At 38.0% G+C, this 17,858-nt stretch overlaps 1 protein-coding gene and 1 pseudogene across 2 annotated transcripts in view; both read right to left on the bottom strand.

The window, feature by feature from the left end:
* The window catches only part of SPPL3 (signal peptide peptidase like 3), a 136,514-nt gene that overhangs the window by 30,703 nt on the left and 87,953 nt on the right, over positions 1-17,858 (bottom strand). The window contains exons 1-2 of one of the 2 annotated variants that reach the window (XM_030292344.1): positions 9,391-9,962; positions 8,605-8,748 (exon numbers count right to left, since the gene is read on the bottom strand). The exons of the other annotated variant lie outside the window; for it this stretch is intronic. The gene's annotated coding sequence lies outside the window, so the exon portion shown is untranslated. Of the gene's footprint in view, positions 1-8,604; positions 8,749-9,390; positions 9,963-17,858 lie in introns of those variants that run through there. 2 annotated transcript variants of the gene reach the window in all.
* LOC115498728 lies at positions 350-3,384 on the bottom strand (annotated as a pseudogene).

Here is a 17,858-nt window from a genome sequence, read left to right as displayed (position 1 = left end):
TTTTTAACATTTATTTATTATTGAGAGACAGAGAGAGACAGAGCTTGAGCAGGGGAGGAGCAGAGAGAGAGGGAGACATAGAATCTGAAGCAGGTTCCAGGCTCTGAGCTGTCAGCACAGAGCCCGACGTGGGGCTCAAACTCACAAACCACAAGATTATGACCTGAGCTGAAGTTGGAGGCTTAACCGACTGAGCCACCCAGGCGCCCCCGTTTTTTTTTTTTTAATGTTTACTTATTTTTTGAGACAGAGTGCAAGCAGGGGAGGGGCAGAGAAAGAGGGAGACACAGAATCGGAAGCAGGCTCCAAGCTCTGTGCTTACAGCACAGACACGGGGTTCAAACCTACAGACTGCGAGATCATGACCCGAGCTGAAGTCAGACACTTAACTGACTGAGCTACCCAGGGGCCCAGCCATCGATTCTTTGATGTGAAAAGGGGCAGCATTTAAACTTGATCCAAATTCTTTACAATTCACAAAGTTAAAGAGCTAGAAGCAGCAGAATAAGTAGGCAATGCATGTGGAATGTACAGTGCATATTGTTAGTGCACACTTCACTACATTTTGCCTGCTTGCTTCTTCTGGTTAGCTGTTTCTTTTGAAGGAAGTAGATATCGCGTTTCTATATTCTTCAGTTTGACTTCTTGAATTTCTCCCTATCAGCCATATCGGGTTTGTCAGACATGGTTGCAGAGGAAGCAGAGTGAAGTACATGAGCCTGCAGAGTCTGGTCTGAGCGGTGGCTGCCACTGAGTGCCCATTCGGTGTATTTTTGGTCTCAGACATCGTTGTTTTCCTCTCCAGAGGCTTGATTTGGGTATTTTACAACATCTTCCATCTGTATCTATCTAACTTTTTGTACGGATGGAATATAATTTATAGTAACAGGTTTGATGTATTTCTCTGCTAATTCCAACATACATGTGTCAGTTCTGGGTTGGTTTTGATTATTTCCATCATTGGTCATGTTCTCCTTTTTCTTTGTTGCCTGGTTATCTTTGTACTCCAGATATTGTGAGTTTTACCCTACCGAATGCCACGTGAGTCATACAGTTTTCCAATCTGGCTGACAGGAGCAGGTACTCTTTTAACCCCTTCACATTATTCCTTCCTTAGCCTTAGGTGATTTCCTTACATGCACACACTGATTGATACTCTGATGAATGCTCAAGGAGTGCACCTGCAGATCTCTGGGACTTTCTCTGTTTGTTGCTCTTGTCTTTCATACTCTGTCCTATTAACTCTGGCTGCCTCAGGCTTTCTAGACTCCCAGCTCTGTCTCCACCAGGCAGGGAATGTTTCTCCTACAAATTGTCTTTAATGTTTTCCCTTTTTCTTAAATTTGTTTCTGAGGAGTAAAAACTGTACTATTTACTGTACACAACATGATGTTTTGGTGTGTATATACACTATGAAACAATTACCACAATAAAACTCATTAATATACCCACTGCCTCCCATAATTACCTTTTTTTCATGGTCAGAATACCTGAGATCTACTCTCTAAGCAAATTTTAAGTATATAAATACATTATTATTAACTATAGTCACCACAATGTACATTAGGTCTCTAGAACTTATTCATCCTAGATCTTTCATCAGTCTCTCCTCTTTCCCCCACCTTCCAGCCTCTGGTACTACCACTCAACTCTGTTACTATCAATTCAACTTTTCTGGAGGTGAAGAGGACAGAGAGGACTATCTTAATACAGCTAGAAAAATAGTTTATCATCTCTCAGGATTTGTCCTTTGTTGTCTGATGAACAGTATCTTAGAAATCACTATTTCAGGTGGGATAGTAAGTCCAGTTCCTGTTACTCCATCTTGGCTGGAAGCAGAAGTGCTTCTAGGTAGTTCTTTTAAATATTCAGGTTCCAAACTGAGCAGATTTTGAAGTGAAGGAGAGGTCCCCTTTTATTCTTATTCATGCTGTTTTTAAGACCTTGAGGTACTAGAACATTGTTGAGGTACTGGAACCTTGTCTTTTTAGGAAGAATACAGGATGCTGTCTTGAACATTCAGAATTCTTCCTGGAAGGGACTCTTAACCAAACCATGAGGCTCAGGTGGTACTCGAAATGTTCTTCACTTTATAGTTTCCTACGCTTACAACTCAAAATCTGCTAGATACAGGAAATCTGCCTCCTACTTTAATAGTTTGACTTTGCCATTTGGCTTCCTGTTCTATCAACCACTGTCTAAAACTCCCTTATCTGTTACTGGTGCTGAAGAAGCCTCAATTGGTTATGACTTCAGTTAGAATTGGTGACCTGCCTAGAAAAGCCTGTGGAGTATTGACTAGTTAGGTACCTTTCACCCTGGTCCTCTGTAAACTCGGCTAATTAGTTGCTTAGCAAACTGTCCCACTGGAAGGGCAGCCCTAATGGGTGACAAATTCTCCAATAAGACCAAAGGAGACTATATACGTATGTATATAGATGTGATAGAATCCCTAAAATATGGCTAACACTCCTCTTCTGAATACGGTCAGGACTCTGATGTGTTGGCCTTCCTGGGAGTTTTTAATTAAAAAAAAAAAAAGGCCCTGTATTTTGGAACATTCATCTTTTCCTGTCTAATACTGGGGGCTTCTATTTCTCTGGCAATCAGAGGAAGACACTTTAACAGAGATTAGCAAGTATACGGGTTGTTCTCACCTCAGTCAGCCCTGGTCATTGCTACAGGACTGGCTCTGGGGACAAACTTTACCCTGTCAATTCTGTTTAGTTCCACAACAAACTGGACATAATGTTTTGCATATATTTCCCCTGCTAAGACACCTGCCCTAGTTTTCAGTATATGGTTTCATTTCTATGGTTTTTAAACTTTAATTCATGTTTCTCATGGAAGTGCTAACGATTTGTGGACAGTTAAACTCTAAGACTGGTGGTGCAAGTCATGAGGGCCTGTGTGGAGCCACGGGGATATGAAGACTGCTTCTTCCTTGTGGGCATGCTTTGGAAAAGACCTGTAATAATTTAAACTGCATTTTTCAGATTCACTTATGAATGGATTGACAACAACATTTACTATGCACAGTCTGGTTCTCAGAATCCTGGAGACAGCATAGTAAATTTACAGAAATTGTTAACCCCCATCTCTACCACTGGGACTGGCTAGCAGGCATAGTTAGCTTCTCCTATGCTTTCTGCTGGCATTATATATTGATGTCTGGACTGGAAAGTTGCCAGTCATCTCTGATTTGACCCTAGGCACAGCTGGTACAGAGCCTCTGTCTTAAGACTGGGTAAATGAAACAGGGTGCTGAGAGTACTGCCAGATAGGCTTAGGGGTAGTATCTAAGTCTAGTTCAATTTTTACTAACTGAGAACTATTTAAGACTCTATCCTGGCTTTTTTTTTTTTTTAAGTGTTTATTTATTTATTTTTGAGAAAGACCGAGAGGGTAAGCACAAGTCGGGGAGAGGCAGAGAGAGAGAGGGAGATACAGAATCCGAAGCAGGCTCCAGCTGTCAGCACAGAGTCAAGTGCAGGGCTCAAACCCACAAACTGCAAGAACATGACTTGAGCTGCAGTTGGATGCTTAACTGACTGAGCCACCTAGGTGCCCCTATCCTGGCTGTTTTAAGACAAGGATTCCTCTTCTTTCCAAACACTGGTAGGCTGTGGTTACCTTAAAACCAGTTTTAACTGTTCCATTTTCGTAGAACCTAATTTAAGAACTGTTGCAAAGGACGTGAAAGCTTTAGACAGACTAATGAGGTATTGGGGTGGTGGTGTGGTGGGGTGCAGAGTCAGCAAGCATGTCATATAATCTGAAGCTTACTCTGAATTTCTTATTGCCTCAAATAAACTTAGCTAAAATCAAGCACTGCCTGATCCTTAGAGGCAGACCATGGGTGACTACTACACAAAACAGAATGAAGTTGGTTAGATGAAGTGGTGGGGCCCCACACATTTGCTCAAACAGGAGGTTCATGTATTGTAGCTTTACAAAACAAGATCAATGAACCTGGGTTTAACAGATTCCAAGCCACTGTGACTGAAGTCCAATAAGAGTTACCCATACCGTATAGCTAACAACCAACTTAAGCAGTTTAAGTAAAAAGTCTTTGCTGAAGACTCTGCCTCCTGAGCTATCCAGGGACCATTCTGAAATATGGGCCTTTATCCTGCCTTACTTGGTAATCTCTATTAACTCTACCGACATGAAACTGCTTGGCTGTATCTAGAACAGTTTATTCCATCTTCATAAAAGACTACCCTTCACTCTTCTCCCCTCTCTCCCTGCCATCCCAATTTTACTGTTATTACTACACAATAACATACATTAATTCATCATGATGTTATTACTAGACATTCCAGCCAAACTGTATCTGGGCTATTCACTTAACCTAAGTCTGGGTTACTGAAACCAATGTTTAAATACTCACTGAAAGACTTGGGCTATTGCTATTTCATCACAGACAACCATCTACCATCACAGAAAAAGCCATCTAAATTATAGCATGTTATTTGCTATTGTTCGTTGCCTTGTCATCAACTATGACTGAACAGGAAATAGTTATGGGTCAAGCTTTAGGAGGCAGACAAATTTCCAGTTATTGATGCTTGCAAAGAAGCTACACCAAGCATCTACTACTAAGAATCCAGGTAGAAGAGATGGTCTTTTGCCTAGGAAACTGAAAACTTCCTAAAGGTTAAAATAATGATAATAGTTCACCTTTACTGAGCTTATACTGTCAGGCTAATTATGTAACTGCTTTATAGGCAAGATTTCTTTTGTTTCACAGAATAACTATAATTAGTAATGTTGACTATATTTGGAGACAGAGCATTTAAAGAGGTAATTAAATTAAAATGGGGGTAGATAGGGTGGGCGCTAATCCAATATAATTGGTGTCTTTATAAGAGGAGGACATTAGGTGAGAGAGACCGACCAGACACATGCACACACAGAAGGCCAGGGGAAGAGCACCATCTACATATGAAGACAGTAATCTATAAGCTGTTTCAGAATGAAACCAACCCTGCCGACACCTTGATCTTGGACTTTTGGCCTCCAGGAATACATTTCTGTTTTTTAAGTCACCCAGTCCGTGTTACTTTGTTATGGCAGTTGTAGCAAACTAATACAAAGATGCTCTATTACTGTCCCTACATGGTTAAGGAAACCAAGGTTCTCACTGTACACCTTGCCTTGGCTATATATTATCTTCCCTTCTAAAACAAATGAACATCTATTTTTTTTGGGGGGGGGGGGAGAATATATATGATTACCAAAAAACCTCAAATGATAGAAAAAGGTACAAAATAATGGATTCCCATAATCTCTAGAAATAATCTCTAGAAATAAATGCACTTGGTATAAAATTGCCTTTTTGAAAAATGAGGATTAATATTATTTCACAAATTAAGCTTTCATTCAATAGTACGTCAAGGGCATCCTTTTACATCAATACATACTGCTTTTTCTCATTAAAAAAAAATAACTACACAGTATTTCTCCTTGAGTTAATGTGATCCAATATCATTTTTGGATGAACTGCATATATCCTGCCTTGTTACAGAGAAATATTAAGACAAGCAACCTTTTATAAGCAGATGATATGGTTTTATCTTGAATTGGGTGGGGTTCAACTGACAACTGAGCCTGCCAGTTAATTAGTGTCAGAAGAACAACAGGGGCGCCTGGGTGGCTCAGCCAGTTGAGCATCCGACTTCGGCTCAGGTCATGATCTCATGGTTTGTGAGTTCGAGCCCCGCGTCAGGCTCTGTGCTGACAGCTCAGAGCCTGGAGCCTGCTTCAGATTCTGTGTCTCCCTGTCTCTCTGTTCCTCCCCTGCTCACACTCTGTCTCTCTCTCTCAAAGATAAAGAGAAAAGAAAGAAAGAAAGAAAGAAAGAAAGAAAGAAAGAAAGAAAGAAAGAAAGAAAGAAAGAACGAACGAACAACCACTGATCAAGGTTCTTCCAATTTAAATTAGTGTATAAGTATAATCCTAAGTGTGCCTTTTTGGGGTCACTTTGATGTACAACACAATATATCACAGACACTACATCAGGAAGTGGTTTAATATTCCCTGAGAGCTTTAAAAGATTTTATTTTGGCTAAGGTGGAGATCTGGTCATCGTATTTGCTCTAAATTTTTTGGACTAAAGCTAACTCAGCTATAAGGAACAGAACTTTAGGAAATCAACTACTCATGTCTTTATGTACTGGACTGGATTATACAGGATTTTCTGAGCAAAGTCCTAGGCCTGTGGGAACTTCCCACTGCTTGCCCAGCATAAGGGGAAAGATGGGCTTGTCGTTAGGCCTTTTTAGGTTCCTTGGTTCTGATGAAGATACAAATGTGCTGTGAGCACTGCTAAGACAAAGAGGTCTATATTCAGCTGGCAACAGACTACATGTCTAGACTGCTGCCAACATTTATCAAGAGATCAATACTCAGGAGTAATCAGTTGATGAACTAACAACCCATTCATTTCTCTAGATATTCTAAAACACAATATTAGACGAGCGTAAGCTAGCAATCTGGACCACCACTTTCTGCTGCTGGCTGTGTGCCTTTTTTTTTTTTTTTAATGTTTATTCATTTCTGAGACAGAGACAGAGCACGAGTGGGGGAGGGACAGAGAGAGAGGGAGACACAGAATCAGAAGCAGGCTCCAGGTTCTGAGCTGTCAGCACAGAGCCCGACGTGGGGCTTGAACTCACAAACCAGGAGATCATGACCTGAGCTGGTCAGTCGCTCAACCGACTGAGCCACCCAGGCACCCCTGTGTGCTTCTAATTTTGGCAAAATTACTGTTGCTGAAATGTATTTTCATGAAATGCCACTAGCTTATATTGAAGGGCACTATAATTCATTCAACAAACATTTGAGTGCTTACTGTGAAATGCTACAAAACTCAAAGCTGCATCCTCTTTTTGAGGACCTTCGGGATAAAGGTCTGATCTTAAGACCAAGAACAGATGCAACTCACCTGAACTGGGTTCTTTTTATCCAAAGGCACTGTGAAGTTTTTTTTTTTTCTTCTGAAAGTTGGCTGCTAGAAAGCTTACTGTGGTTATTTGTGGACAACCAGTAGTAAAGGTGTTGGCCAATATGGTTTGCATTTTTAGAATTATTTCTGGCTCTCTGTTTCCACCCATACTTTTTCTTTTCTTTGGCCCCATTTTAATTTACCTTATCTCATCACAACTTGGAAAACAGCGAATGGTCTGAAATCCTTTTGAACAGGGCAGAGCAAAAACAGACAATCGCAGGAAGCAAAACGGAGCCGAGAATGTATTTACTGAGTTACATTTGTTCATTCATTTGAATTCTGATAACAGAGTACACTGTGAATACTGGAGAAGAAAATTGGAACTTTTTATCTTAATATTTTACTTTAAGAATACCACGTTTTTTGATCATCCTAATAGTAGAAGCAGGTGCAATGAAGGAGAAAATGCACTTGGTCAGGGTAAACACTATATGGTTGAACTGGATTTAAGCTAAGTGTGTGTTCCTAAAAAACTCAATGGTTTTTATAAATGGAAAAATATACCGCATCCTACCCTATATTTTATGATATTTTTTAAAAGAGTTGATGAAATTGTTAAATATATCAAGGAACTTGTCCATATACATTACAATGTACACATAACCGTTTCCTACATTACCTGATAAGTCAGATTTCTGTATAGGACGTTTTCTTAAAGTAGGACAGGCTCTGAGAAGGCAACGAGCAGCTCAGAAGGTAAAACATCACACACCATTGTGTGATAAACACACATTCTGACACTGTCAAGCATGGTGGGACTTGTTTTTGTTAACCTGGTCTGATTTTACAATTATACACGTTTAGTTTGAAGGGCAACACCATCATAGAAAGTACATTTCTTGTTATCTCTGTAGTCTCATTAACCTGATGACATTGTCTTCCTAGACCAGGTTAGGGTATAAGCAAATAAACTACTTTGTCATTAAAGAGAGCACAGGTATGGGGCGCCTAGGTGGTTTAGTCAGTTAAGCATCTGACTTCGGCTCAGGTCATGATCTCACAGTCTGTGAGTTCGAGCCCCTGTGCTGACAGCTCAGAGCCTGGAGTCTGCTTCAAGTTCTATTTCTCCCTTGCTCACGCTGTCTCTCTCTCTCTCAAAAATAAACATTAAAAAAAAATTTTTTTTTTAAAGAAAGCACAGGTACTGTTTTTTGTTGTTGTTGTTGTTTTTTTTTTTTTAACATTTATTTGTTTTTGAGAGACAGAGACAGGCAGAGCATGAGCAGAGGAGGGGAAGAGAGAGAGAGAGACACAGAATCCGAAGCAGGCTCCAGGCTTTGAGCTGTCTATTAGCACAGAGCCCGACACGGGGCTCAAACTCACGAACTGCAAGACCATGCCCTGAGCTGAAGTCGGACGCTCAACTGACTGAGCCACTCGGGCGCCCCAAGGTCTTTAAAAGGTAGTAGTTACCCTGCAGTTATAGAAGTTTCATTATTCCTTCATATAGCCAACTTTAGAGATTATAGATAAATATATAATTATTTAGGGAGAGAGGAAATAAAGTATATCTCCCTTTTGATTTTTTAAGATCTATCTCAAACCTGTTATTTTTCTATGATTCCTGACGGGACAGAAGTCAAGTGTCTTACCAGTAATGAGCTGCAGTTAGAAGTTCGTATTCTCTCTCTGTCTCTCTCCTTCTGTTAATGCTCTTCTATAGTTTGTCAAACTCTTCAGGGACATACTGATTAGATGAGTAATTATGCTATGTTTTTTCTGAGTAGCTGGAAAGACTAAGGAGAGACAGGTGTCAGTTGAAGTAATTTAGGAAATCCAGCAGAGCTCAGCCACGGGATGGCAAACATAAGGATTCCTAAACTGAGGATTTATTTTGGCTTTTAGAATCTGGTGTTTTGCGGTATAGTTTTCCCCTCTGTACTTAAAAACGTGAAAGCCTGATGGGAAATAACCAGTACAACTGACAAATCTTTTATCCTAAATTTTATGATATTCACCATGTCTTCACAGCTTTTAATAAATAAAATGTGGGGACACCTGGGTGGCTCACTTGGTTGGGCACCCAACTCTTGATTTTGGCTCAGGTCATGATCCCGGGGTTGTGGGATTGAGCCCTGTGTCCATCTCTGCTTAAGATTCTCTCCCTCTCTCCCTCTGCCCTTCTCCTCTGCTCACACACATTCTCTAAAATACAATTTAAAAAATAATAAAATGTGGTAATTTAACTGAGCAAATAACATATTTTTATGGTCTCAGGGGAGATATGAAAATATTTGGTTGAGTAGCTGGGGGCAATACAGACACAGTTCTATTCAAATTCAAGAAACATTTTTTTGTGCTTGTCTATGGAGGGTAGCAAAAAAGTGAATCACGGAAGCTAAGAGAGGAGAAAATTTCAAGAGTAGGTGGTGGCATACCATCAAGGACAGCTCAAAAATGAAGTCTGGAGGGGAATTTTTTTTTTTTTTTTTTTTTTTTTAAGCAAAAGGGAAAAACTCTTGAGACATCTGGAGAGTTTCAAATAGACCTGTAAAGGGTAAATAACATATTAACGAATGGGCCCTGAAAATGCTATCAGCAATTAAGAACTAACGACTTAGAAAGTTAAGGAAGTTTCCAGAAAGTGTGTTGTGCAGGCCACTTGAATAGGCTTGGGTCCTGGGCCCCCAGGTGAAGCCCAGTGAAGCAATCTTCTCCAGGTGATTTTGATGCACGATAAAGCCTGAAGACCACTGCTAAAGAAGAAAAAAAAATTCACCAAAAAGGGATTTATAAGAAAGCTTCCCATTCCTTCGGGCTTTACTACGAGATCAATGTATTTGGTTCAGAAATGAAATTTTGTTATTGTTCTCAATGGCCAAAAGCAGTAAAGTACTTAAATCCCAGCTCCATCACTTGCTACATTACTACTTAACATTTTTGGGACCAGTTTCCTCATTTGTAAAATGGGAATATCAATATCTATCTTGCGGCACCTGGGTGGCTCAGTCAGTTAAGATCCAACTCTTGATTTCAGCTCAGGTCATGATCTCAGGGTTTGTGAGTTCGAGCCCCATGTAGGGCTCTGTGCTGATGCCATGGAGCCTGTTTGGGGTTCTTTCTCTTTCTGCCTCTCTCCCTCTCAGGTGTCTGCTCTCTCTCAAAAATAAATAAACATTAAAAAGAAAAAACCAATATCTATCTTGTTGAATTAATATGAGGATTAAACAAGACTTTATGTAACACATTTAGCACTGTACCTGTCACATAAATGCTTAGTAAAATATCAGCTATTTTCTTCATCAGATTTCTTTAATATAGTCAATGTCAAAGTAAAAATTTATTAACAGGCAACAGAAACCACACATCTCTACCCAACCTGCTCACGCAAGCAAGAGACATCAACTCGCAATAATTAAAAAGCATCTAAGCTGTAGAAAACCCAAATGGTGGAAGTCAGACAGCAAGTGGGCTATGAAGCATCATGCAGAACCCACAGGGTACCCAACTGGCTATGCCTCAATGGAGAAGTCTCTGTAAATATTTTCATCAAGGAATCTATGTTGAAATAAGTCACTGGCCAGTTCTTCAACCAGCTATCCTGCGTTTATGTGAAAGCAAAAATCAAGGAAATTACTTTGCTACTGATTTTACCTCATATTTCAATTCTCACTTCTATTATCACAAAGAGATGTGTTTGAGAAGAGGCATAAACACCCTTACGTGACCCTAGGTCAATGAGTAAAAAGAATCTATCAGGTTGAACTACATGAAACTGCTAACATTTGACAAGTTTTGATCTACCAGAGCAATAATTACAGTATTGCTTGTTTATTAAATACTTAGAAACAAAGAGATGTGAAATTTTATTGTAAAAATACGTTTGGTTAAGCACTACTAAAATATACTTACAACTCCCTCTGAAAGCTTAAAAAGATAGCATTACAGTCAGAGTATAGTTAATATGACACTATTATTGTTATAAATTATAGTAATACTTGTAATTAATCAAGTATCAATCTTCCAGATGGGGTCTGCAGAGGTTAAGTTTAATTTACCCCAAATTAAACAGTTTGGGAAGAGCCAAACTAGAACGAACATCAGTCTCTTGACAAATTGTATCTGCTTTGTAGATCAAGCTTCCATGAAAAATCAGCTTCTTTTACAGAGCTTTCCATCTCAGAAACTGCATCATCGTTGGATCCAGTTGTTTAGGCCATACACCTTGGAGGCTTCCTTGCCTCCTCTCACACACACACTATCCATTCTATCAGCAATCATGTCCTAAACCCACTGACATTTCACTCCACCACTATTAACTTAGTTAAAGCCACCATCATTTCTTGGGGCTCGTGGGTGGCTCAGTCAGTTAAGCATCTGACTTCAGCTCAGTTCATGATCTCACGGTTTGTGAGTTTGAGCCCTGCATCGGGCTCTGTGCTGACCGCTCAGAGCCTGCTTCAGATTCTGTGTCTCTCTTTCTCTCTGTCCCTCCCCCACTTGTTCTCCCTCTCTCTCTCTCAAAAACATTAAAAAACCCAAGCAAACAAAACATTAAAGCCATCATCATTTCTTGTCTGTACTAGGGCACTGCTTCCTTTATGTCACTTTCTCCCCTTACCCAACAAGCTATTTCTCATAGAGAATCCAGAACAATCTTTCTAAAACACAAACCAGATTATGGCACTTCCTGCTCTCAACCCTCTGTTGAAGGCTGATTTTTAATTGCACATGGAACATTCTTCAGGACAGATCATACGCTAGGCCATAAAACAAGTCTCAATAAATTTAAACGGACTGAAATCATAAAAAGTATCTCTCTGACCACAATGGAATTGAATTAGGCTCTTAAAATTCCTTTCAAAGAGAGAATTTTGAGATATCCCCCAATAGTAGGAAAGTAACCAACATCCTTATAAAGAACCCATGGGTCAAAGAAAAAAATCACCAGGGAAATTACAAAGTATCTTTAATTGAATGATATGAAAATACAACATAATAAAATGTATGGGATGCAGTTAAAGCAATGCTTAGAGGGAAATTTGCAGCTTTAATTGCCTAACTTAAAAAAAGAAGAAAGGTTTCAAATCACTAACTTTAGCTTTCACCTTAAGGAACTAGGAAAAGGAGCACAAACTAAACCCAAAGCAAGCAGAAGGAAGAAAATAATAAAAGTAGAAATCAATGAAATTAGAAAATAGAAAAAAAAAATAAAGAAAAATTAATGAAACCAAAAGCTGTTTCTTTGAAAAGATCAAAATTGAGAGCCTTCAGCTAGACTGACCAAGGGGGGGAAAGAAAAACCAAGATACAAGTGACTACAATAAAAAAATGAAAGAGGGAACATTACTACCGACCAATAAAAATTAATTATACATAAGCAATGTGAACAAGCTAATGCCAATAAATGAGATCATTTAGAAAAGATGCACAAAACCTAGAAAGACACAAATTACCAAAACTGATTCAAGAAGAAACAGAAAATCCAAGTAGACGTATAAGAAGAAATAAAATTAGTAATTAAAAATCTTCCCACACACAACCATAAGAGAGCTGGAATGGTTATACTGACATCAGACAGTTTAAGACTTTTAAGACAAAAATTATTGCTAAAGAGTGATATTTTATCTCACTCTATCAGGAAAATATAAAAATTGTAAACATACAGAAAGTGAAAAGACAAACCCACAGGCCAAGAGAAACTCTTTGCAAGCATTTATCTGATAAAGGACTTGTACCCACAATATATAAAGAATTCTCAAATCAGTAATAAGACGACAATGTAATTTTAAAATGGGCAAAAGATTTGAATAGACACTTCACTACAGAGGACACACATATGGTAAATAAGCATGAAAAGATGCTCAACATCATGAGCCACTAAGGAAATGCAAATCAAAACCACAGCGAAATACACTTCATATCCACCAAAACAGAATACAGTATCTATAATCAAAACAGATAATAACAGAAATTGGAGCCTTCATACATTGCTGGTAGGAATGTAAAATGATGCAGCTCCTCTGAAAAACAGTGGCAGTTTCTCCAAATGTTAAAAAAATAGAGTTGCCATATGACCCAGCAATTCCAGTCATAGGTATCTACTCAAGAGAAGTGATGACTTATGTCCCCACACAAACTTGTACATGAATATTCATAGCAGCCCAATGTGTTAACATAAATGTCTACCAATTGATGCGTGGATTAGCAAAAGAGAGTATTATCGGGCAATAAAAAGGAATGAAGTACTGACACATGCTACAACGTGAATAAACTTTAAAACATTATGCTAAATGAAAGAAGCCAGTCACAAAAGGTCACGTACTGCAAGATTCTACTTAAATTGAAATTTCCAGGATAGGCATATCTATATAAAAGACAGAAAACAGATTAGTAGTTGGCTAGAGCAAGAGAGAGAGAAAAGGGTAATGACTACTAATGGGTACAAGGTTTCCTTTGGTATAATAAAACTGCTCTAAAATTGGTGATAATTGCACAACTTTGTAGACATACTAAAACCACTGAAGTGTACACTTTACATAGAATTTTACACTATATATATATCTCAATAAAGCTGTTAAAAAAAAACCCACACCTTACCAATACTTAAAAAAGGGGGCGGGGGATGGGGAAGGAATAAACTAGTGAGCCAAGCAGGAAAAAAACAAAACTAAAAAAATTTTCCCACAAAGAAATGCCTAGCTTTAGACAGTTAAACTCTATCAAATACTTGAAGAAACAATACAGTTCTACACAATCTTTTCAAGGAATAGAAGAAGAAACACTTTCCAACTCATTCAATGAGGCCAATATTTTCCAAGTACCAAAGTTATAAGAAGACATAATAAGTACAGACCAATATCCCTCATGAATACAGACACAAATCATATATATAGATATATATAATTGTATATATGATACATGATACATATATCATATATATAATAAAAATATATGACCAGGGGCGCCTGGGTGGCTTAGTTGGTTAAGCCTCCGACTCCTGATTTGATTTTGACTCAGGTCATGATCTCACAGTCATGAGAATGAGCCTCACATCAGGCTCCGGGCAGAGTGTGGAGCCTGCTTGGAATTCATTCTCTCCCTCTCCATCTGACCCTCCCCTGCTGGCCTGCGTGTGTGCCGTGGCATGTACATGTGCGCTCTCGCTCTCGCTCTCTCTCTCTCTCTCTCTCTCTCAAAAAAAAAAAAAGCCCTGTGTGTCTTCCAGCTACCTTGGTCCTCATGCTCTTGTGACAAGAATGATATACTAATTCATTCTGTATCTTCTTTAAATATATATACATACATCATATATATGTACATACACACATACACGATATATATATATATACATACATATATGTGATATATATATATGACAAAATCCATTCATGATAAAAACTTTCCACAAACTAGAAACAGGAGGAAATTTCCTCAACCTGATAAAAAGCATTGATGAAAACCTACAGCAAACACTATACTTAATGGTGAACAATTAAATGCTCTCCCCTTAAGATCAGGAACAAGGTAAAGAAGGATGTGTGCTCTTGTCACTTTCTATTCAACACTGTACTGGAGGTTCTATCCTATACAAGAAGGGGGAAAAAAGGAGGAGGAGGAAAAATTAAAGGCATTCAGATACGAAAAGAAGCAAAACCGTCTTTATTTGCAGACCATGTTATCCTGTGTGTAGAAAACCCTAAGGAGTCTGTACACAAAAAAACTACTAGCAGTAACAAATGAGTTCATCAAAGCTACAGGATACCACATCAATATACAAAAAGTCAACTGCACTTCTACATGCTTAGCAATGAAAAATCCAAAAATGAACCCAAGAAAAAAGGAGTACTTAGGAACACTGGAAATACTCAGGAACATCCAAAGAATGAAATACTTAACAAAAGAAGTACAAGCATTGTACACTGAAAATTACAGAGCATTACTAAGTAAAACTAAAGATCTAAATAAATGGAGAGACATTTCAGGTCCTGAACTAGAAGATTCACTATTATGAAGACAGCCATTCTTCTTGGATTGACCTGTAGATCCACAATACCTGCAAACCTCCAGCAGAATGTTTTTTTGGTAGAAATTGACCAGTTAAATATAAATTTTTATGGAAATCCAAAAGACCTAGAGTATTTGGAATTTTGAAAAAGAACTAAGTTGTAAGACTTACACTACTGGAGTTCAACACTTACTATAAAAGCTACAGCAATCAAGACCTGTGGTACTGGCCTAAGAAAAGACCTATAGACCAAAGCACAGAAATGGGAATCCAGCGATGAATCCTTCCATTTATGGTCAACTGGGTTTTCACAGTGGTGCCGAGGCAATTTGATGGGGTGAAGGACAGCCTTTTCAACAAATGGTGACGGCACAACTGGACAGCCATGTTCATAAGATGAATTTAGATTTATTTGTACTTCATGCCACACAGAAAAATTAACTCACATGAATTATGGACTTAAATGTAAGCAGTAAAACTAGAAAACTTCTTAAAGAAAATATGAGAAACTCTTTGTGTCCGTGGATTAGGAAAAGACTTTTTTGCTACAATACCAAAAAACATGATCCATCAAACAAAAAATTGGTAGGGTTTCACTTTATCAGAATCAAAGATGTTCACACTTTGATTTTTTAAATGTTTATTTTTGAGAGAGACAGCGCAAGTGAGGGAGAGGTGGAAAGAGAGGGAGACACCGAATCTGAAGCAGGTTCCAGGCTCTGAGTTACCAGCACTCACAGAGCCTGATGCGGGGCTCAAACCCATGAGCCATGAGATCGTGACCTGAGCTGAAGTCAGATGCTTAACCAACTGAGCCACCCAGGTGCCCCAAGACATTTATACTTTGAAAGACAGTATGAAGAAAATGAAAAGGCAAACCAGAGACCGGGAGGAAACATTTGCAAATCCTACGACTGACAGAGAACTTGTATCCAGAATATTTAAAGAACTGTTACAATTCAGTATAACAAAAATAACCCAATTTAAAAATGGCCAAAGATCTGAATAGACATTTCACCAAAGAAGAAAAGTACGTGGCCAATAAGCACATGAAAAGATGCCCAACATCTTTTCAACATTTTAATTGGAATAATTGGGGAAATGCAATCAAAGCCACAATGAGGTATCATTTCACACCCAAGTATTAAAACAGTCATAATAAAAGTAAAATAATGGACAGCTCCTGGTCATGATCTCACTGTTGGTGTGTTCGTGCCCTGTGCTGGGCTCTGTGCTAACAATTCAGAGCCTGGAGTCTACTTCAGATTCTGTGTCTCTCTCTCTCTCAAAAAAAATCAACATAAAAAAATAATAAAAAATAAAAGTACAATAATGGGTATTAAAAAACCCTCAAATCTGCTACTGAACTGTATACTTCAAAATGGTTAAGACAGTAAATTGTTATGTATATTTTATCACAATGAAAAAAATTTTTAAGCCCTTACCAATACTTAAAAAAAAAGTAGTGAACAAAGTAGGAAAAAACAGAAACAATCTTTTCCCACAAAGAAAAGCCCAACTTTAGATGGCTTTACTGGTGAGTTCTATCAAATACACAAAGAAGAAATAACAAAATTTTGCACAATCTTTTCCAGGAAACAGAAGAAAACACTTTCAAACTTATTCAGTGAGGTCAATTTATTTATTTTTATTTTTGAGGTCAATTTAAATGTGTAATTAAAGGCATCATGATTTACTTTTTGCAGAAATGCATTGAAGTATAAAAGACATAAGGTATTGGACCAGAAGCATCAGGAGCTGGGTTCCAATCCAGAGTCTGTTACCAACTAGTTGTGTAATCTTTGTCAAGTTACTTCATCTTGTTGGGCTTCAGTTTCCCTATTTGTAAAATACGAAGGTTGACTGGCGAAATCCTTTCCATCTATATGATCTAATTCCATGGTATACTTATTACATAGAATTTTGTTTAAAATTTGTCCAATTGTATAATTGCTATAACCTTTCTGGAAAACAATATGGCAATATGTATGTAGTAATAGCCAGCTCATACTCTCTGGCAAAGTATTTCAACTTTCAGATATTTGACTTAAGGATATAATTCAACCAGCCACAGAACACATAAAAATAAAAAGATGGTCACTTTAACCATCTACATGTCCAACAATAGTAGAATAAGAATAGTAACACAAAGAAATATCAAATTACTAAAAATTAGTATGAAGAAGATCAAGGAAAATATTTTTTGTTATGTAAAAATAATCAGAATATAAATGAGTTAAATTACGAAAATGTACACCGTATATAAATACACGCCAAACAAAAAGTCATTTCTACTGATGAAAGTAAGTATTCGAATTTTGAGTCTAAGAGATTTTGGTTTTAACTACAAAGTTTTTTGAAATATTGATACATGATATACTCAAAGAGAAAAAATCAGAAACTCATCCAAAGGACAGATAATAAAATATCAAGATTATGTTGATAAGGTTCTAAATTGCTCTGGCTTGATTAAGGCCTTCTCAGAGTGGTTATGAACCTAGGGCTCTCGGCAGAAATCTCAATGATTAAAACTTTCATCAGCTGATACTGGAATTATCAATGTATTTTACTTGTTCTACCCAGTATTGGGATAAAGCCTGGAGGTCTGATTTTACCAAGTACTCATCCAAATCCAGATATAATACTGGACAGTTCAAAATTCTTATGCCTGATTATTTATCAGTCACCCCCTTTCAAGTTCTCAATTTAAAAATTATCATCCAGCCTCCATTTGTAAATATATAAGCCACAAGACATCTGTGTTATATAACCACTAAAGCTCCTCCCTCAAGGAAGGAGTGTGAAAAGAAGGGAGTATCTAGCTTCCTGACTTTCCTTTGTATTCCTATGGCTGCCTGCTTAGGACAGGAATTTCAAGAGGATCCAGTCTCAGCATTT

This window comes from Lynx canadensis, chromosome D3 (genome assembly GCF_007474595.2).
Source record: "Lynx canadensis isolate LIC74 chromosome D3, mLynCan4.pri.v2, whole genome shotgun sequence".
Lineage (NCBI taxonomy): Eukaryota > Metazoa > Chordata > Mammalia > Carnivora > Felidae > Lynx > Lynx canadensis.
Note: the sequence above shows the minus strand (reverse complement) of the source record. Positions and strands in the feature narration are given on the sequence as shown.